Here is a 22,826-nt window from a genome sequence, read left to right on the forward strand (position 1 = left end):
AAGTAGTTCAATACGCAGTAATGTTATGTTGTAATTACTGTATTTATGAATTTAGCACCAAAGTATCACGATATATTCAAAACATTGACTACAAAAATGGCTTGGATTATCCAGAGGCTTGGATAAGTGAGGCTTGGATTAGTGAGACTCTACTGTGTATATATATGTGTGTGTGTGTGTGTGTGTGTATTTTTGTATTGTTTCTAACGTATCTTATTAGCCAATATGGACCCACAACTGGTGAGTCCATGTGAGCTAGTGAGCTAGTTGGGCTGAGTGTGAGCTAGTTGGGCTGAGCATTGAATTCCTTGAAATGATCCAGAAAAATTTAAGCACCAAGACTCCTTTTTAATTGAGCCTTCTTAGGCATTATCAGTCAAAAGTGTAGGGAAAAAAACTCCAAGTGTTAAGAAATATTAAGACAGCAATTGTCATTGAGAATAATAAAAAGCTGCTAGCAAACTAATTTGTGGGTGCAAATCATTCCACTGAATCCATGGAGGACACTTTTACTAAATATGCATTGTGCCTGTAATGGTAATTGACGGGAAAAGTAATTTGATTCTCCTCTGCAATGTTCAGCAATCCAAATGAGTAAGAGCCTGTCTGTCAATGTTAAGCCCTTCCACCTTTCAAAACAGTACAGGAAACTAGGTCCCTTCTACACTGCCATATAAAATCCAGATTATCTGCTTTGAACTGGGTTATATGGCAGTGTAGACTGATATAATCCAGTTTTTAAAAATCATGTCAGTAGCAACTTGAGAACATACTGTAAGTCGCTTCTGGTGTGAGAGAATTGGCTGTCTATAGAGATGTTGCCCAGGGGACACCCAGCTGTGTTTCCATCCTGTGGAAGGCTTCTCTCATGCCCCTGCATGGGAAGCTAAAGCTGGCAGATGGAGCTCACCTCATCTCGCAGATTCGAACCAGCAACTTTCAGGTCAGTAACCCAACCTTCAGATCAGCAATCCAGCCAGCACAAGGGTTTAACCCATTGCGCCACCACGGCTCCTTCACACAATCTAGTTCAATGCAGATCATGCCATATAATCCAGATTATCAAATCATATAATCCAGTTCAAAGTAGATAATGTGGATTATCTGATTTGATAATCTGGATTATGTGGAAGTGTAGAAGAGGCCTCAGAGAATTATTGTTGAGATGAGTTATGGTATAAATATATTTCAATGAAATAAATACAGAGAATTGAGGCGTGCCACTTCGTATGTGTAGTGGAACTAGAAACAACTTGAAACTGGCACTCACAGTTCCCACTATAAAGTCATCCCCACTATAAAGTATTAATAGTCATATCCATGATATCATTCATTACTCACTGTGTAAATTCATCCTATTTATTTCTCTTGACAGATCTGATAGGAGAAAAGTGAACAAGGTAAGTAAGTTTTACTAACTTAAAAAAAATGACTCCCACTTTCCCACAGATATCAGATATTACACTGGCTGGAGAATTCTGCATGTTAGAATACAAAAACAATGCCTAAACTCTGCTTACAAGTTTGTTGATCCAGTTCCAAATATAATACCGTTTTTCACACAGCCCCCCCCCCCCCACACACACACATACACACACAGCGGTATAAAATCCACATTGAACTGGAATATAGGGCAGTGTGAACTCTGATAACCCAGTTCAAAGCAGATATTGTGGTTTACCTGCCTTGATAGTCTGGGTTATATGGCTGTGTGGAAGGGCCCTCACTCACTCTCCATCTCTCTCTTACACACACACACATATACACATCACATTATTCTGGTGTGAAAAATTGGCCATCTACAGAAGTGTTGCCCAGGGGATGCCTGGATGTGTTACCATCCTGCTGGGAGGCTTCTCTTATGTCCCTGCAAGCTAGAGGTGACGGATGGGAGCTCGCCCCATCTCACAGATTCCAACCGGCAATCTTCAGGTCAGCAACCCAACCTTCAGGTCAGCAGTCGAGCCGGGACGAGGGTTTAACCCATTGCACCACCACAGCTGTAACACCACCATCTGATAAATTACAAATTAAAACTTTGTTAATCCTCTGTCTAATTTTTAGGTAATTAATATTGATTCTTGTTGCCTCTGTTCCCCAGTATACACATTAGTCTCCTCTTGATCACAGATTTGGACCTAACTAGTAAGGAGGAAGTTAGCAAATCCATGATGGAGTTTGAACCGGAAAATAAATTGTGAAATATAAAAGAAAACTTATATTGCTGAGGGGAACTTAACAGCAGAACTATACTGTTGCTTTAGTTTTTGTTGTACATTTTATGCTATTTGCAATGGTGCTTGTGTTAGGTTTGATAGTTTTGGTTTTGAATGGCTTTTGTATTTTTATATGGTTGTGTAGATGGGGCCTTAGACCCCTTCTACATTCCCATATAATTCAGATTATTAAAGCCGATAATCCACTTTATCTGCTTTGAACTGGATTATGAGTCTACACTGCCATATCGTCCAGTTCAAAGAAGATAATCTGGATTTTATATGGCAGTGCCCAATATATGACACTGCCCAATATCCCAGGATCCGATCCCAGATTTTATTCTTATCCCCGATTATATGGCAGTGGACTCATATAAACTAAAGCAGATAATCTGGGATCAGATCCTGGGATATAGGGCTGTATAGATCGTGCCTGGAAGGGGCCCCACACTGTGACAAATGTTGTGCTCATTGAAATCAGTAGGATCAAAGTCATTATTAAATAGCAGCCACCTCAACTGTTTTGTGCCTTCAAGCCATTTCTGATTCATAGCAATCCTCAGAGGGTTATCACAAGGTTTTCTTGGCAATATTTGTTCTGCCTAACTCTGAAGCTGAGAGGGTATAATTTGCCTAAAATCGCTTGGTGGGTTTTCATGGCCAAGCCAGAATAGGAACCCTGGCTTCCAAAGTCATAGTTCCATGCTCAAACTATTACACTACGACGGCCAATCACTTAGCAGCAAAAAAGTGTCAAGGAACAGTTAACACAATAATGAAACTACGTTTCCATTAAAAGCAGATTTCTATCAAGATACTGGAAATACCTTCCCAGTCCAGCATGCAGTCATGCCAGTGACATGACTTGGACACATCAACGGACAACGCGGGCTCTTCAGCTTAGAATTGGAGGTGAGCACTACCCCTAGAGGCAGACATGACTAGACTTAATGTCAAGGGGAAACATTTACCTTACTATGAATATAGTAATCTGATGTTAAGACAACTGGCCTAAATCCAATTATATTAATAGCATGCACTTGATCAATAGAAAAAGAATAGCATAGCACATATGGTATATATTCACGTAATGACTCAAATTATAGGAAAAGATATTCGTCCCCATTTAAGCCATCCTGAGTCTCTTTGGGAAGATGGAGGTGGGGTACAAAAAGAAAGTTGTTGTTGTTGTTGTTGTTGTTGTTGTTCTACCTAAACATACGGAAGAACATCCTGATCAGGTGTTAGACTAGATAGATATCCCTTGTGGACCCCTTTCACCTCTAAGATTTTATTAGTCTATTATGGGATTAACAATTGGAGTTGTTCACTCTTATTTTGCAAATAATTCACTCAGACACAAGCAGATAGTTTTCCCAGATGTAGCAGTACAGAGAATTCTTGAGAAATTTAATCCATGGATGGGGGTGGAGAACAATAACAAACAAAACATCATAGGGGCTGGGCTTAGCACAGTGGGCTTAACCACTAGATACAGAAAAATCCTGTCTATCGAAAGGTTGGCAGTTTAAGCCCAGGTTGGCATGAGCACCTGCTGTTAGCCCCAGCTCACTGCTCACCTAACAGATTGAAAGCAGAAATGTGAATAGATAAATAGGTAGCAGGGAGGCAATAAAGGTGCCCTTAAGGCACCGATCGGGAGGACAACAAAGCTCCTTGGCATGGAGGATGGAGCAACAGCACGCCCCCGCCCCCCATTGCCAGAGTCAAGCACAGCCTCCAAGATGCCAGAAATAAGATAGGAAAACTGCCTTTACCTCTGTCTGTCTGTGTGTTGTCTGTCCTTGTTAATTGTATTATGGCATTACAGTGTTCCCTCACTACTTCATGGTTCACTTTTCGCGGATTCGCTGTTTCGCAGTTTTTCAATAAACTCTAAAAGACTATTATAAATCATAAAAATTACAATTTACAGCCTAAGGAAAGGAGGAAGGAGAAGCCAAAGGGAGAGAAAAGGAGTCCAAGCAGCAACAGGAGAAGGAGGCAATTTACCAACACATGATTGCTTGATAAAGACTTATAATAGTGTTTAATTACTAAAATAATGTATAAATATTAAAATAAATATAGTGTCCCTACTTCTCAGATTTTCACTTATTGCAGGTGGTCCTGGAACCTAACCCCCGCGATGAGGGAACACTGTATATGCTTGCCATGTGTGTTCTGTAATCCACCTTGAGTCTCCTCGGGGAGATAGAGAGGAATATAAATAAAGTATATTATTATTATTATTATTATTATTATTATTATTATTATTATTAAACAATGGCTAAGAGCATATATAAAACTAATATATATTAAAATCCATCTGTAAATACTTTAAAAGTTATAATTTAAAAATAGCCTGGATAGACTTGCCAGAAGAGCTTGGTCTGTACTGCTGATTTAAACTCGGTGTTTCCAATTGAAAAATATATCTTCTGGCAGATCATTCCACAGTCAAAGAAAATGTCCTTTGGGTAATGGTTGGTTTACTTTTGATTAACTATAAGAGATGTCTCCCAGAGGACCTGAGTATACAGTGTGGATTGTACAAGCACATTATATTCTGTAGGTAACTTGGACCCAACCATTTGTTGTCTTTGTACTTTGCTTGGAAGCTAAATAACAGACAGTTGAGTGACAGATAAGAAGATTGAATTTGTATATGTACCAGAGGATATTTGACTAGCTGTCATTATGTTTTTGATTGATTATGGCAATCCCTTTTAAATGTTTTTTACAGTCTGATACACCAGTCTTTGCTTCACTGGTTTTAAATTTATTTATTTATTTGTAAAATAGTTGCTTATTCATTTTATAATTACTAAGAGCATACCTTGTTACAAGTTGCATGAGTTTTTTTTTTATTGTATCAGAAGCGACTTGAGAACATGCTACAAGTCACTTCTGGTGTGAGAGAATTGGCCGTCTACAGAGAAGTTGCGCAGGGGATGCCCGGATGTGTTATCCTGCTGGGAGGCTTCTCTCATGTCCCTGTTGCCATGAGTGAACCAAGGAGAAAGAGATAGATATATCCAGTTCTAAATGGGTTTTTGTAAAGTAGTTAAAAGTTTTACTCCAATGTGTTGTCGAAGGCTTTCATGGCCGGGATCACAGGGTTGTTGTGTCTTTTCCGGGCTGTATGGTCATGTTCCAGAAGTATTCTCTCCTGACGTTTTGCCCACATCTATGGCAGGCATCCTCAGAGGTATTATACCTCACAAGCTCTGAGGATGCCTGCTATAGATGTGGGCAAAACGTCAGGAGAGAATACTTCTGAAACATGGCCATACAGCCCGGAAAAGACACAACAACCCAGTTTTACTTTAGACTGAAGAAGGAATGAAGGTATTATTATATTGACAGTTTAACTGACTTCTCCAATTCTCAATAGCAACAACTGTTGTTGTTTTTTTAACTGCTGTCAAGTCACTTTAAACTTATGGTGATCCCATGAATGAGAGACAGTCTGTCATGTAACCCTGTCATCAGCAGATCTGCTCATGTCTTGCAGATTCTGGGCATCTGTGATTTCCTGAATTGACTCCAATCATCTGAAATGCGGTTTTCCATTTTTCCTACTGTAGCCTTACCAAGCATTATTGTGTTTACTAGTGAGTCATGGCTAAAGTATGACAGTATTGCTGAGTTGCTGTGAGTTTTCCAGGCAGTATGGCCATGTTCCAGAAGCATTCTCTCCTAACATTTCACCCACATCTATGACAGGCATCCTCAGAGGTTGTAAGGTCTCTGCCAAAGAGATCTGGTGTCGCACCAAACTCCTAGAATTCCATAGTATTGACTCATAGCAGTTGAAATGGTGTCAAATTGCATGATTTCTATAGTGTAGGTGCACCCTAGGCAATAGATTCAAATAATAGGAAAAGATATTTGACGTAAATATTAAGAATAACTTCTTGATGATAAGAGCTGTTCAACAGTGGAATATGTTGCCACAGAGTGTGTGCTGGAGTTTCCTTATTTTTAATTTTAATCAGAGACTGGATGGCCATCTGTAGGGAGTGCTTTGACTATATATTCATGAATGGAGCTGCATTTGATGGCCCCTGTGGTTTTCTTCAAACTCAATGAATCTGTTTTTAATATCTTTCCAGCACCAGTGAAAGGCATGTTTACTGCAAATACAAAGTGGGGAGGGAGGGAACCATGTATGCTGCTTGAGTTCATTAGAGAAAAAGAGAGAGATGCTGTTGGTCGGATCCTCCTTGTCTCTGGATTCTGCATCCAAGGATTGAACCAACCATGGATATAACCAGGGCCAAAGCCATTGATAACCTTCAGTGGACACTCATGGGGATTTGGTTAACCAGTTAAGTTCATGAGTAAAACAGGTTTCTTTAAAAACCTGAAAAATGTCGGGGAGGGGGTTGAATCCCTAACCCCCCCCCCCCCTTGGCTAAAGCTCAGGATATAACCAACAATTTCTTTTTTTTGGGGGGGGGGTGAATTCTCAAAAGGAAATATTGATTTTGCTACATGCCAAGCACTATGCTTATATGTAGGTATACCCTGCTGTATCACAGATCCCCAGGCTTCTTCTGAGTTTTATATAGGAACCTCCGGTGACGCAATGGGTTAAACCCTTGTGCCGGCAGGACTGCTGACCTGAAGGTGGCTTGCTGACCTGAAGGTTGCTGGTTTGAATCTGGGGAGAGGGCGGATGAGCTCCCTCTGTCTCGTCCAGCTCCCCATATGGGGACATGAGAGAAGCCGCCCAAAAGGATGGTAAAAACATCAACACATCCTGGCGTCCCCTGGGCAACATCCTTGCAGACGGCCAATTCTTTCACACCAGAAGCGATGTGCAGTTTCTCAAGTCACTCCTGACACACACACACACACACAATTTTACTGTGCCACTGTATATAATGCAACTGGAGCCTCCACAGATTTTGGTATCCATAGAACCAAGCCCCTGCAGATAGCAAGGGCCCACCATAACTATAACAAATAACACACATGCCGATTGTCTTTATTTGTACTAACATCAAGCAGAAAAACTGTTTACTGAACAATATAGGATGATAACTGAAGACATTATATATTTAACAAACTTTAATAAGCACATACATTTCTGTGATTTCTAACACCAACTGGATTTCTGAAGTTATCCTTTTGTCCTAGGTTCTGCCAATGTCTGCTTTGTTCAAACTTCTATGAAAATGAATGTTGAAACACAATTATTCCATATTTTGTTACAGGCAGGAAATCCGCATTATCTTATGACACTCACACCCACATCATTGTGCAATTGTTATTGGAAACTGACGTCTGATTCTCAGAGAATGTCATGCTGCCAGCCTAAATTAAAATTTGGAACTCTCTATCGTATAAGTACAGGTTGAGCATCCCAAATTGTACACACAGGCGGGTGAGGTAGTGATACCTTTGCTATCTGATGGCTTATGCACAAAATTATTATTGCATAAAATTACCTTCAGGCAATGTGTATGTGAAACATGACTGAAATCTGTATTTAGATCTAGATCCTATCTCCATAAGATCTCGTTATGTAGTTCCAAGTATTTCAAAATATGGAACAACTTCTAGTCCCAAACATTTTAGATAGGGAATATTGAACCTACACATTTCTTATTTCATTGGTATTGGTGTCAGTATTTGTTGTGTATGTGTTGGTATATGCATCTCTATAGCAAGGTGTTTTATCTGTCTGTTTCATTTAACCTTGTTGTACCTCACCTTGAATCACAAAGAGGTAAGTAACAAATGCACAATTATTATTGTGTTGTCGAAGGCTTCCACGGTTGGAATCACTGGGTTGCTGTGAGTTTTCCAGGCTGTAAGGCCATGTTCCAGAAGCATTCTCTCCTGATGTTTTATGGCAGGTATCCTCACAGGTTGTGAGGTCTGTTGGAACCTAGGGAAGTGGGGTTTATATACCTGTGGAATAATGTCTAGGGCAGGAGAAAGAACTCTTGTCTGCTTGAGGCAAGTGTGAATGTTGCAATTAGCCACCTTGATTAGCATTGAATGGTCTTGCAGCTTCAAAGTCTGGCTGCTTCAAATTGTGGCTGTTAGGAATTGTAGGAGTTGAAGTCCAAAGCCCCTCGAGGGCCAAAGCTTGCCCATACCTGTTGTAGATGCTCCCTTGGGCCGAATCTACACTGCCTTACATCCCAGGATCTGATCCCAGATTATCTGCTTATCCCAGATTATTATCATCATCATCATCATCATCATCATCATCATTTAATTACTTATTAATCACCCTCCATCCACGATGCTCTAGGCGATTTACAAGATAAAATTGTAAAGGATAAAAATACATACATACAAATATTGATAAAAATTAAAATAGATTAAAAGCTCTAGTAAAGAGCCATGTCTTGAGTGCCAGGGTAAAAGGCCCTAACTCACGCATGGCTCTCATATAGGGTGGCAAGGCATTCCATAAGGCAGGGGCAGAAACAGAAAAAGCTCTGCGCCTGGTCCTCTCCAAGTGCACTTCTCTAGGACCCGGTACATAAAGTAAGTCTCGTTGGGATGGTCTTGTGACCTCCGATGATGGGAGAAGGAGAGACGGTCCCTAAGATACGATGGGCCCTGGCCGTAAAGAGTTTTAAAAGTCAGGACTAGCATTTTATATAGACCACGGTAATCAGTTGGAAGCCAATGCAGATGCTGCAGCACTGGTGTTATGTGGCATTTCATTGGTGTTCTTGTGAGTAGCCTGGCTGCCGCATTTTGAACAATACGGAGCTTCCGGGTCGTGGACATCGGAAGGCCAACATACAGGGCGTTGCAATAGTCCAGCCTAGATGTGACCGTGGCATGTATGACTGTTGCCAGAGCCTCATCAGATAGATAGGGTGCCAGTTGCCTCGCTTGTCGTAGGTGGAAAAAGGCCTGTTTGCTGGCAGCAGCGACCTGAGCTTCCATTGTCAGCTGCGAATCTAAAACGACACCCAGGCTCTTAACGGTAGGCGAAGGAGATAGGGCAGCACCATCGAAAGTGGGTAGCAAGTGGGTCAGACCAGTTGAGCGGCCAAGCCAGAGAATCTCAGTCTTCGCCGGGTTCACCTTCAGTCTACTAGCATGTAGCCAGTTTGACAGAGCCTCCAGACATAAGGTGAAATTGTCTGCTATCGACGTTGCTCCAGGCTCCAAGAGCAGAAGGACTTGGGTGTCGTCCGCATATTGATAGCAGTCTAGGCCAAAACTCCGAACCAAACTAGCAAGGGGTCTAACGTAGATGTTGAAGAGAAGAGGGGAGAGAATTGCACCTTGGGGTACCCCACATAGGAGGGGAGATCTGTCAGAGACTTGATCCATATACTCCACGCATTGGCTCCGGTTTCGCAGAAATGAGTTGAACCAATTGAGGGCCTGACCGCGAACTCCGGACATGGCGAGACGGTGAATCATTAGATCGTAGTCAATGGTGTCAAACGCTGCGGTAAGGTTGAGAAGTACCAGTAGCGCTGATCCGCCGCTATCAGACTGGAGACAAAGTTCATCTGTAATGGCAACCAGGGCTGTCTCCGTCCCATGGCCAGGGCGGAAGCCTGACTGGAAAGGGTCCAGGCCGGCTGTATCATCCAGAAATTGTTGCAATTTTCCCAGCACAGCCCGCTCTATCATCTTACCCAAGAATGGGAGGTTGGAGACAGGACGATAGTTGGCAAGGGTCATGGGATCCAAGCTAGGCTTCTTTAGCAAGGGACGAACCCTTGCCTCTTTTAGGTTGTCTGGGAAGACCCCCTGTTCAAGAGAGCCATTGATGATATTACTCAACAGATCGAGTAGACCTTCCAGGCAGCTCTTCACCAGCCAGGAGGGACACGAATCAAGGGAACAGGTGGTTGGTTTTGCAGCAGCTAGGATTCTAGCGACATCTTCCTTGTCAAGAGGAGTAAATCAGTCAAAGATAGGCCCACTAAGCGGCCACAAAGTCTCAAGCTCACTTAAGGTATCAACTGTAGGGAGCAGTTCCTGCCGAAGCACGGTGATTTTATCAGTGAAAAACTTCTGGAATGCCTCTGCTGTAAGAGCCGTGGCTGCTGGGTTTTGGACTAAGGGAGCCGGACTGGTCAAAGCACGAACGATTTTGAATACTTGAGCTGGGCACGATCTAGCAGAGGCTATTAAGGAGGAATTGTAAGATTTTTTAGCATCCTTGACGGCTGATACGTAGGACCTGCGAAAAGCCTTGAAAGCGGACAGTGACACCTCGTCGGGTTTCTGTCGCCACCGATGTTCCAGCCGCTTTCGTGCTTGCTTCATCGTCCGTAGCTCATTAGTGTGCCAGGGGGAGTGACTCCGGTGAGGGCGAAGGAGGCGTCTGGGGGCAATCTCATCCAAGGCAGCCAACAAACTGACATTCCAGGTGTTGACTAGCTCATTGAGAGTGATGCACGCAGTTCCCAGGCCCTTAAGGGCATTCAAGAACCTAGCAGGTTCCATGAGTCTCCTGGGCCGAGCAAAGATTGGTGTGGCAAGATGGGGAGGAGGAGGAGATGGAATCTCAATCCGGGCCTTCAGGACAGCGTGATCAGACCAGGGAACATCAATTACCGCAGATAGAGATGTTTGTACTCCGATATTAAAAATCAGGTCCAAAGTGTGGCCGGCCCGATGAGTAGGGCGAGTCTTGAGTAGTGAGAGCCCCAGAGCTTCAAAGGTTGGTACTAGGTCCTTAGTCACAGATGAAGATGGCAGTGCCTCGACATGTACATTAAAGTCACCCAGAACAATAAGTCTGGGGAAATTCAGGACCCAGTCCGCCACAAGATCTAATAAATTCAGCAGACTCTCTCCCGGAGACCCAGGCATGCGGTAAACTACAAGAATGGCTAGGGATTCCCTGCTAGCCAGGACCACACCAACACACTCAATACCAGCTATCTTTGGAGTTGGAATAGCTTTGATGGTAAAATAATCACGGGAGAGTATTGCTACCCTTCCACCCCGACCCCCACTCCGTGGCTGTTGAAATATCTGGAAGCCTGGAGGTGTCAGTTCATGTGAGGGAATGTTATCACCCTCACGGATCCAGGTCTCTGTAATACAAACCAGGTCCGCTGCTTGATCGAGAATAAAGTCAGAGAGGGTAGCAGTTTTGTTGACAATAGACCTAGCATTGAACAGTAGCAGGGACAGGAGGGGCGTTGATAGCACCTTCTCGGCCGTATGCCTAGGGATGAAACGCAAGTTGGAAAGAGAACGTGTTTCCAATCGACTCGACCTCACTCTGGCACTTGACCTAGGACCACAGTTATCATACTTGGGAATATCACGTAGGACAGATGAAGGCCAAATCTGTCGCTGACTGTCTCTTTTTAGAGACCAGCATGCTATCATTCTCATATATCCCTCTCCCGATGATTACTGGGATCGTCCTCCCAGTTCTGGGTTCGTCTGTAGTGTCAGTTAGGTACCCGATGTTCGAACCACCTCCAGAAAAGGGAATGACGCAAGGCCCGAGGGGGTATGATTTTGAGCACCAGCCTGTGGGCACAGCGGAGTTGGAGTAAATGCGAAGTCTCCTAAACATCGTTTAGGACGTGCAGGTGTTCCGTTGCACCGAGGGGATGAGCCCCCAGCCGCTGGGTTTTTGGAATGACCCTCTTCTGTGGCTCTATCTTCCCTGTTTGTATTAATAGTGGCCCTAACTGGAGAGGTATTCATCCTTTGTGTTGAAAGTGCCTTCAGCATTCTTGTCCTGGCCCTAAAACCAGCCCCCCAAAAAGTTCTAGTTTTGTAGCCTTTCTGCTGGGTTCTGTGTTTTGATGAACTAGGGCTTGTGGCTTTAACCAACACATGTTCAGAACGTTGACTTCCGAGCAGTTCTCTGTTCTGTATGTCAGCGGAAATGTTCTCTGCCCTCGCAAAAGCCCCTCTGGGTGCGATCTTACTCACTGGGGCATCCTGAGTTAGAGCTTCTTCAGTATTTTTCTCAGCATCGGCCCCCTTAGAGTTTCTTCGGCTGGAGACATCTCCTCCAGAGCAGTTCCCACCGGAAACTACCACTTCATGTGGATTCTTCTCAAGAGCAGTTACTTTGGAGATGTCCTCAGCGGAAATAGGGCCTTTCCCTAGATGGTGCTTCCGTCTCTTTCTCGTACGGCGTTTACACATGTGCTGTTTCTCTTTGGGACTTAGCCATAGGGAGGTCAATTCCCTTTTAACAATCCCCGCACCAGGTGCCATTTTCAAGGCCTTGATCTGAGCTTGTATTTCAGACAAGGGAAGACAACGACGTCTGCAGCGATCTTCCGGCTTTTGGGCCTTGGTGATCGTCCTTGGATTCTTTTGCAGGATTGCAGAAATGTCCAATGGCTCTGCTTCCATCCACTGAGGCGGATCTGCCCCCATGGCCCCCATGGCCTTCCTAGATTTTTGGTTTGACCAGGGACAGGTGTTATCAGGATTTGCCCCAAAAGGGCAATATCCCCCAAATGAGCATTCCAAGACTGTCACCTCTTGGAAAACTCCCCCCAAGGGTATCAGGGGCCATGATGGTGGACTCAGAGGCTGCGATGATCTTGGCGAGGAACTTACCCCCCCAAGGAACACCTCAGCTGGACTATCGTTTAGTAAGTACTTATCTTCCTGCAATATGTCCATGGAGGCTCTTTTTGGTGATTTTGAGTCACTCGATCGATTTAGTAACACTCCAAGGCAGCCTAAACTTTCAGTAAGGCATTCGTACTCTAAGAACAAAAGGTCCAACAAGTCACGGTTTAGTTGGTTGGATCCCATCTCAAAAATAATGCAGATGTTTTAATGCCTTCTCCTCCACTCCCTTCCCCTTCCTACCAGTGTATGAGGGAGGGGCCGCAGAACAGTCTCCTTCTCCTGAGTAGGCAGGCAAGGGTGGTAACCAGGAGAGCAGGCAGGCAAGGTGGTAAACGTCCAGCCAGCAGATGTTTTAATGCCTTCTCCTCCACTCCCTTCCCCTTCCTAATTATATGGCAGTGGAGACTCAGGGCCCTTACACACAGCACAACACCCCCAAATATCAAGGCAGAAAATCTCACATTATCGAAGTGTGGACTCAGATAAGACAGTTCAAAGCAGATATTGTGGGATTTTCTGCCTTGATATTCTGGGATATAGTGCTGTGTGGAAGGGCCCTCATATAATCCAGTTCAAAGCTGATAATCTGGGATCAGATCCTGGGATACAGGGCAGTGTAGATCCTGCCTTGGACTCTGGAGACCAGGGTTCAAATGCTACTCAGCTGCGGAAGTCTGCTGGGTGAGCAAGTCATACTCTCTCAGCCTCAGGGGAGAGGAAAAGATCTTGCCAGGAAAACCCCTGCAATATAGGTCCCTATCTGCTTTGAACTGGAATATATGGCAGTATGCACTCAGGGCCCTTCCACACAGCCATATAGCCCAGAATATCAAGGCAGGAAATCCCACATATTCTTGGAGACCTTGGAGTCCTTGTGGACAACAAGTTAAACATGAGCCAACAATGTGATGTGGCAGCTAAAAAAGCCAATGGGATTTTGGCCTGCATCAATAGGAGTCTAGTGTCTAGATCCAGGGCAGTCATGCTACTCCTCTATTCTGCCTTGGTCAGACCACAACTGGAATATTGTGTCCAGTTCTGAGCACCACAATTTAAGGGAGATGTTGACAAGCTGGAATATGTCCAGATGAGGGCAACTAAAATGATCAAGGGTCTGGAGAACAAGCCCTATGAGGAGTGGCTTAAAGAACTGGGCATGTTTAGCCTGCAGAAGAGAAGGCTGAGAGGAGACATGATGTCCATGTATAAATATGTGAGGGGAAGTCATAGGGAGGAGGGAGAAAGCTTGTTTTCTGCTGCCCTGGAGACTAGGATGCAGAAGAGTGAGAGCTGTTTGGCAGTGGAACTCTCTGCCTCGGAGTGTGGTGGAGGCTCCTTCTTTGGAGACTTTTAAGCAGAGAATGGATGGTCATCTGTCGTGTGCTTTGAATGTGATTTCCTGCTTCTTGTCAAAATGGGGTTGGACTGGATGGTCCATGAGGTCTCTTCCAACTTTATTGTTTTATGGTTCTATGATTCTGCTTTGAACTGGAATATATGGCAGTGTGGACTCAGATAATCCAGTTCAAAGCAGATATTGTGGGATTTCCTGCCTTGATATTCTGGGATGTAGGGCTGTGTGGAAGGGCCCATAGATTGACCTTGGGGTCACCATCATGCGGAAATTACTTACAGGCAGGCAATGCGAGTAACGATTTTCAGATTCTGGAAAGATTTACAATTCAGGAAGAAGATACTATTCCAGTGAGAAGGGAACAAAACACAAAATGCCCCGCTGGCTTTTGGCAAAAGGCAGACCTGGGGTTTCCAGGTGATGGCGCTAAGCGGAAGGAGGGGGTGTCAAAGCCGAAGCCACAGCTCTGCCAATGCCCGGGCTGGCCCTTCCCTCTTCCTGGATTACACGTAAATTATCATTGTTTCACAATAAAATACTTTCACTTGTGAGTCAGTGGCTCTGTGACGCCAGTGAGTGCTTCCCTCTTCCTCTCTCTCTTTTTCGATCATTCGCCTTCTCTTCTCCGCCCCAGTCGCAGCAGGGAATCAACTCAGAAGCGGGCAGCTCCTTGGCAGGATTAAACCCGAAGGAGTTCGGAAGCCGAAGGAGGCAGGCGAGCGGAGGGATCCCCGGCTCCTTAAAGGTACAGAGGCAGCTTCGGGTGCATCTACATCAGGCATGGGCAAACTTGGTCCCTCCAGGTGTTTTGGACTTCAACTCCCACAATTCCTAACAGCCTGCTGGCGGTTAGGAATTGTGGGAGTTGAAGTCCAAAGCACCTGGAGGGACCAAGTTTGCCCATGCCTGATCTACACTGTCGAATTAATGCAGTCTGACATCACTTGAATTGCCCAGTTCCAGTGCTGTGACATCACAGGAGTCTTAGTTTGGTGAGGAATCAGCAGAGAAGGCTAAAGACCTTGTAAACCCCTGTGATTCCATAACATGGAGCCATCAATTAAAGTGCTGTCCAACTACAGTGTACAGGCTTATTTTGTTTAATAAGTAACATTGCTTGCTTCTTTCCAAAGATATTGAAGGAAAAGTAAAACAATAATGTAATTAGTGAGATTTCTATAGGTGCATCTACACCAGGCATGGGCAAACTTTGGCCCTCCAGGTGTTTTGGACTTCAGCTCTCATAATTCCTAACGGCCTATCGAAATTATGGGAGCTGAAGTCCAAAACACCTGGAGGGTCGAAGTTTGCCCATGCCTGATCTACACTGTAGAAGGAATGCAGCTTGATAGCACTTTAACTCAGTGCTATGGAATTCTGAGAGTTGTAGTTTTACAAAGTCTTTTGCCTTTTCTGCCGAAAAGTGTTGGTGCTTCATCAAACTGCAACTCTCAGGATTCTATTGCACTGAGTTGTGGCAGGTAAAGTGGTGTCAGGCTGCATTAATTCTACAGTGTAGATGCACCCTTCAACTGGTGACATTGATTGAATCAGATGTGGTTGTACTTGGTAGGAGAGATAGGAAGCAGTACATCTGGTGCTGGAGGCAAATTGTACACAGTGTGGATGCAGATGAAATCAATTGGGGCTAGAGCGGGATTTTAGTTTTGGGATACTTGGGGGGGGGGGGGGAAAGGAGAGGCCGAGTCTGGAAACATACACAAACGCTTTCTAGAGTGGAAAGAGAAGCTGAATCACAACCTAAAAAAAGCACTGTGATACCTTTTGGAAGGAAACAGCAACACTGTTGCTGTGTGTTTCCGATTTATGGTGATCCTAAGGCAGTGGTTCTCAACCTGTGGGTCCCCAGGTGTTTTGGCCTACAACTCCCAGAAATCCAAGCCAAATTACCAGCTGTTAGGATTTCTGGGAGTTGAAGGCCAAAATATCTGGGGACCCACAGGTTGAGAACCACTGCCGTAAGAGCATCCTACCACTTTTTTTTTTTCTTGGTAAGATTTGTTTGGAGGGGTGTATGTAACCTTTGCACCCCCCCCCCTTTTTTTTTTTTGAGGCAGAAAGAGTGTGACTTCCTCATAGTCAAACAACCACACCACATTGGTTCTCAGTAACAACATCTTTATTTTATAGTGATGCAAGTGATAAACATTTCAAGGGGCCAGTTTCCGGATGAAATCATCATTTATCATTTCAGTTTCAAATACTGCTGCTATTGTGGATGAGAGTCCCAGCTGACAAGCATGCTTTCTTTATCCTGTTTCCATGTGTACATGCACATCTGCATATTTTAGGGGGAATTCCAGAAAAGTTGCTGTGTTAGCAAATCTGTTTGCAGTGGGATATAGTACAGAACATAGGACACCGCTGCAGTGGTCCCAAACAGGGCATTAACACTTTGGTTGGTGGCAATTTCTGTGTGAGATACTCTCCCCTCCTCCACACCATCTGTCCATTGTTTCCATTAAAGGCACACTGAAGATGTACCCAAAAATGTGTAGCTACAATGGTGGCAAAATAAGGGCACACATTTTCTTCAGTCCACACATTTCTTGCATTGCAATAATATAAAACCTTAGCTGAGTGCATAGAAATCTGGACCACATTTGGCATGCATACCCAACTTGGCCAACTTTGAATACTAGTGGGTTTTGATGGGAATTGACCTTGAATTTTGGGAGTTCACTCCCATCCAAAGAGTGCTGTGAACCCAACCAGAATGGTGGGAGTTGTCATTCATCCACATTGTTATACATTTTCTAATGGGACCATTCATAAAACCCCAAACAAACCATAATTGCTTCTAATATTTATCATTACAAAAGATCTTACCTGGGCATCGCCAGGTACCTAAGCTAGTCGCAAATGAAAGGGTCTTGACATGAAAGATTTTCAAGGTCTCACTCTTTGCTGGAAGCATTATCCCCATTATCCCCTATTGCTACTTGCCTCTGTACCCATTTTAGCAAATCTTTCTAGTATAATTCCTCCTCCTACCTTGCATTTGTATTACTAATAATAATGTAAAATATTGTACATTGATTTCATGCATTTGTATATGGCATGCTTCATGATTGTTGGACAGTGTCACGAAGTTTTTAGTTGTAACTGGTTGATCAAAAACTCTTAAGTAACTAAGTTGTCTTGTGCCACCTTAAAAGACCGATGCAGGGATCCTGTGTACACTTTGTTGCAGTTGTTGTTGCTGTTATTATGTATCTTCAGATGGTTTCTGATTTATGGCAACTCTGTGGTGGCTTCTTCACAAGTTTGTTTAGAAGAGGTTTGCTTTTGCCTTAGTTGTAGGCTTGTCCCCTTGAATTCAGTGCGAGTCGTGGTTTAGCAAGCATGCATTGGATCACACTCTGACATATCTATTCTTGCATTAGTAGATCCAGATTCTGGAATGGAAGCATTAATGATTCATCTAAGAGTAGTTGTATTATAGGAAATATCTTGAATGTTACTTTTTTCCCTGAATAGTCAAACAATGCGAGAGAGTGCAGCTGGGGACATGGTACAGCATATAGCAGAAACAAATTCAAACCCAATCAAATGGGTCCAGTTAGTTTCGATTTAACTTCTTCCCTGCTAATAGCCACTCATAATTAATAAGCATAAGCAAAACTGATATTAGAAAAAAACATCTCTAGAGAGGGAAACTGTGTATTAGGGTGTCAGCGACTCCATTCTTAATTTGTTTATGAATATTAGATGGAAGAGCATTCCTATAAGGAAATGAATTTGAAGCCAGGAAGTCAGCACCCTTGACCAGAATATGCTATTTTAATGTCCACTTTGGCAACAAGAGTGTAATAAATAGAGTGCCTCGCAGTGAATACCTGATAAGCAGAAACAAAGGCGGCTTTGTTATGGAAGCAACTTACAGGATGCTAAGGAAAATACTTTTAATTCTGTGTGTGTGTGTGTGTGTATGTGTACACAAGCATGTGCATACCAGTATAACCAAATTTTCAAAACAGTAATAAGGGACAAGTGAAATCCGTGACATAAAGCACTGACCATCAGAAAGTAGTTATCAACCCCATGTCCTAATCAAAGTATTGACTTCAAGTTTATTAAGCCATGTATTTCTCAGTTAAAATATTATTCACATTCATAAATTACATGATGCCCATATTTCTGACTTTATGAAAGGCCAACTGGCAAATATGGGATTGTTTGGCATTTTGTCCAGACTATAGAAAAATAAAAGCTTCCCAGCATTCAAATAGGGAGAGTCAATTGTAACAAAAGACACCTTTCAATCTCATAGGGGATGAGCTTTCCGATTCCCTTATAAAAGATCCCTGACATCCCTAGTACATGTGTGTGCTATACTTTTTCTTTATGTTTTTCTTTTCCTTGAGATGTGTTCTTAAATTATTTTAAATGATTATTTGATGCTTGTTTTGACACAGTAATCAATTTTAGCTTCTTCTTCTTCTTCTTATTATTATTATTATTATTATTATTATTATTATTATTATTTGTTACACAATAAGATTAGTACACAGAAAATAAGATCACTATGTTGGCTTTTGTGTTTTATATTTGTATTGGATCACATGTCGGACACTTCCGAAGTGTCTAGGACTATGTGATGTATCGGCGAATAATGTTTTCAATTACTACTACTACTACTGGCTTTATCTCTACCCAACTTCTTCTCTGAAATTAGAATTCAGGGTAGATTACAATTTAAACAAGAACAGCATAGCTAAAAATATACAAAAGTAAAATTAAAATGGAATACAATTATTAACAATATTAAAACAATGTAAAATATGCATTTAAAATAGGATTTTTAAAAATCAAAACACTTCAATAAAATGCCCTCTCAAACATTTCCTTTTAAAAAACCTTTTAATGTTATATTGTGTTACAAATTGTATTCTCTGGTATTACAACTATTGTATCTTGAAAATATTACAGTGCTTGATTTATTACAATGTAATGCATTTTTTCACCAAATCTGTGAGCTGGCTCCTAGTTTGGGGGAAAATAAGTAAATGAATAAATAAAGTGCCACAAGAGGGTAGAGTTTCAGTGCAATGGTTTAAAAAGAGGGATTTCAGCAAATGAAGCCTGGATGGCAGGTTCTGCCCGTTGAACGCTCTCCCTCCATATATAACTGCTTGATACAAATCTTTTCACAAGAAAAATGCTGTTGCAAGTGAGTCCTGACTGGATTTGGCAAGGCTTTCAAAATTATACATCTGTAGAAATTGTAGGTTCAGGAAAATCCAGAGCAAGTACGAAAGAATATTTAAAGGACAGAATTAATATCCTAGCATGAACCCAAGCCCTAGCAGTCATAAACTGAAACCAAATGAGACCACAGAGATTTCAAAGATATGAAGCCTGACACTTTTACTAACTGATACAGTTATGATGATGATCTACTTTAGTGGCAACCACTATTGTAAGAAGTACAGCAAAAATAATGGTCTAATTCCTGTCATTAGTTTTGACAAGAATAAGCCTGTTGAATTGGAGTCATCCACCCAAGTCATCCAGCAATTGATTGAATTTGTTTACTCTAACTGGGATTTTTAAAATTGTGTCAGAAGCAACTTGAGAACATACTGCAAGTCGCTTCTGGTGTGAGAGAATTAGCTGTCTACATAGACATTGCCTAGGGGATGCCCGCATGTATTACCATCCTGCTGGGAGGCTTTTCCCATATTCCCGTAAGCTAGAGCTGACAGACAGGCGCTCAGCCCATCTCGCGGATTTGACCCAGCAACCTTCAGGTCAGCAACCCAGCCTTCAGGTCAGCAGTTCAGCTGGCACAAGGTTTTAACCCATTGAGCCACCACACCAACAGGATGCCAGCCATTGAATATGAAGTCAGTTGGTATTAATATGTTGAATTGCTTCAAAGTGCTATGTCCAAAGCAGGGAAGGGGAATTACGATTAAATATTAGGAGGAATTTTTTTTGGTAGGAGTTATTTGATATTGGAATTGATAGTCTTGAAAGTTGGCAGATTCTCCTTTCTTGGTAACTTTTAAGCTGAGGGTGTTCATCTGTCAGGTATACCATAGTTTCAGGCTGCATAAATATCATTTCTAGGGGAAAGGGGAGTATTTTGATAATACTCTTGTTTGGGCATTGAGCATCCTGTTGCACTATATTATGTGTAAAAATGGTAAAGAGGAAATGTTAACTTCCCAGGGTAGTCCTGTAAAAATAAATCTTTGCAGAAGCAAGTTTCCCTGAAGCCAGTAGACATTGCTTCCATAGTACTGCAATCCAAAACAGTTACCATATTTGTTAAAAATGGCAGAAAAGCACATACTTAGGCAGTCCATGGTCTATAGGGGAATGTGGAGAGTATGGCTGAGCTTTCCTGTACTGCAGTGCAGATGGAGAATCTCACAGGATATATTGAGAAAGAGTCGGAATGCACTTTCTGTTTCCTAGAAATGGCAGGGAATCTGGAAATGGCCTTATAAATGCTGATTTGTCACCTGCTTTATAAATACCAATAAACTAAGTGTCTGAAAGGCCCTGGCTAGTTTGAAGAAGCTACTGAAGCAGAATCAAATATTTGTCATCCCACTCAGAGCCTTGGGGTAATGGGTTGGGAGTGAGACCGGCAATGTTGTTTTGTTTTTTTCTTCAATAATACACTGACTGGCATTAATATTAATTTTTAAAGTAGGCTCATGTAAGCAAGTGTGAATGTTGCCACCTTGATTAGCATTGAATGGCCTTGTAGCTTCAAAGTCTGGCTGCTTTCTGCAACATTCACACTTGCCTCAAGCAGACAAGAGTCCTTTCTCCCACTTTGGACATTCCACAGATATATAAATCCCACTTGCCTGGTTTACAACAGACCTCACAACCTCTGACGATGCCTGCCATAGGTGCGGGCGAAATGTCAGGAAACAATGCTTCTGGAACATGGCCATACAACCCGGAAAACTCACAGCAACCCAGTACCTTGATCTTTTACATTGACACTCTCCCCCCCCCCCCCCCCAATCTCCCTGCACAGCTGGAAGCACCAACAGAGGAGTGGCGTAAATGGGTATCTATGAGATGTATGTGCATTGAGAAAACCTTTCACTGTTTCCCAATGAGAGTTCGTGGGACTATATTATTACAATTTTTTTTCTTGTTTACTTTATACAATAATTTAAATCCCAATACATAAAATAATTATTTTTTCCTAAGCAAATATTATAATTTATTTTTCTTCTCTGCCTTTCCTTCCATGTCTACCCAAATCATGAAGTCATTAATCTTACCACTGTCAGTCACCATAATTATGTAATTATGGATTATCCTCCAAAAATTACATGTTGTTTATATATTAAACATAACCTCCAATACTTGTTTTTCCAAAATCAACATCTTTAATGTTCCCTCTTGCTACCATTACTTTATATGTTGATCACATTTCTATCATTGTGGGACTTAAATTAAGTGTTGTGAGATCTTTATTTTACATATTTTAATTTTCACTTTCCAATACAGAAATTAATAACAGTAGACTGTTTAGCTAAACATTTAACTTATCCATCCTAATCCATCCCCACAGAATCTATATATTTTTAACATTATAGCCACATATGTTTCTAATCACTAATTTTGCAACAGCATTGCTAATATGGGTTTGACACTTTATTATTGATTTTCAAGAGTATGATTGGATAATAATAAAATTTATGAATATTTAAAGCATTTTCTCTGATCTGGGCAAATATTGATTTATAGGGTGATGCTTGCCGATTTGTGTCTCATGGTTTCCCCATTATTTTTATCCCCAGATTTAACTCCCAGACAAGTCTCATGCCTTGAGATTTGGCAAATTCTGCTTCTTATTTTATTTGATATAGTTTTAAAGTTTTACTTTAGTTTTCTTTATGTTGCCATTGCAGTATGTTCCAAATATAATTAAAGCTCTCAGGAATGTCTGTACTCCTGCAGTCTCAAATGCAATTTTGTAAAGACCCTTATGGTTTCATTTATGTATGAATACATGCTTGGAAATTATTCTGTTGTTGCTGCTGCTGCTGCAACAATTTATTGGAGAAAAGGTGTGACCCAGCTACGGGCCACAGTACACTCTTTGAAAAGTAGGGTAGCAAATTGGGAAGAATATTGAACTTATCTTTTGGGTTGTAGAAAGGAAAATAGTGGGAGATAGAAGCAACCTTGGCACCACTGCAATTCTATTCTGATACTCGTTCTACTAGCATATTGTGAAACACTTTTTCTGTTTATGCAATGAAGTTTGTGGCAAAATGCTAATATTTGTCTAACTATTATTTGCATTGAACACGGTGTTACTTTCACTAAATACATCATGTGCTGGTTGTGTGTAAAAAAAGTCTGAACTGCATGTGGGATCGAGTTAGGAATTATTTAGAAAATGTAGGAATTGTTTAGAATATGTAGAAAAATTGAGATTTCAAATGTATTGTCGAAGGCTTTCAAGGCCGGGATCACAGGGTCGTTGTCCTAGGAGAGAATACTTCTAGAACATGGCCACACAGCCCGAAAGACATACAACAACCCTATTTCAAATGTAATTTGAATGCCCAGGGGGCGGGGGGAGGGGGGGAGTGAGGTAAAACAATAAAATAAAAAGTATTTTAAAAAGAGAGAGAGAAATAGACCCTGGTTGGGTTTATGACACTTCTGCAGATGTTTAGGATTTT

At 42.1% G+C, this 22,826-nt stretch overlaps 1 protein-coding gene across 3 annotated transcripts in view; it reads left to right on the forward strand.

The window, feature by feature from the left end:
• Positions 1-3,023: 3,023 nt before the first annotated feature.
• The window catches only part of stat6 (signal transducer and activator of transcription 6), an 89,455-nt gene continuing 69,652 nt past the window's right edge, over positions 3,024-22,826 (forward strand). Inside the window, exons 1-2 of one of the 3 annotated variants that reach the window (XM_062971117.1) lie at positions 3,035-3,128; positions 14,768-14,878. The gene's annotated coding sequence lies outside the window, so the exon portion shown is untranslated. Of the gene's footprint in view, positions 3,129-14,675; positions 14,879-22,826 lie in introns of those variants that run through there. The other 2 variants (XM_062971118.1, XM_016995234.2) reach the window with 2 other exon arrangements.

Source organism: Anolis carolinensis, chromosome 2 (genome assembly GCF_035594765.1).
Source record: "Anolis carolinensis isolate JA03-04 chromosome 2, rAnoCar3.1.pri, whole genome shotgun sequence".
Taxonomy (NCBI): Eukaryota; Metazoa; Chordata; class Lepidosauria; order Squamata; family Dactyloidae; genus Anolis; species Anolis carolinensis.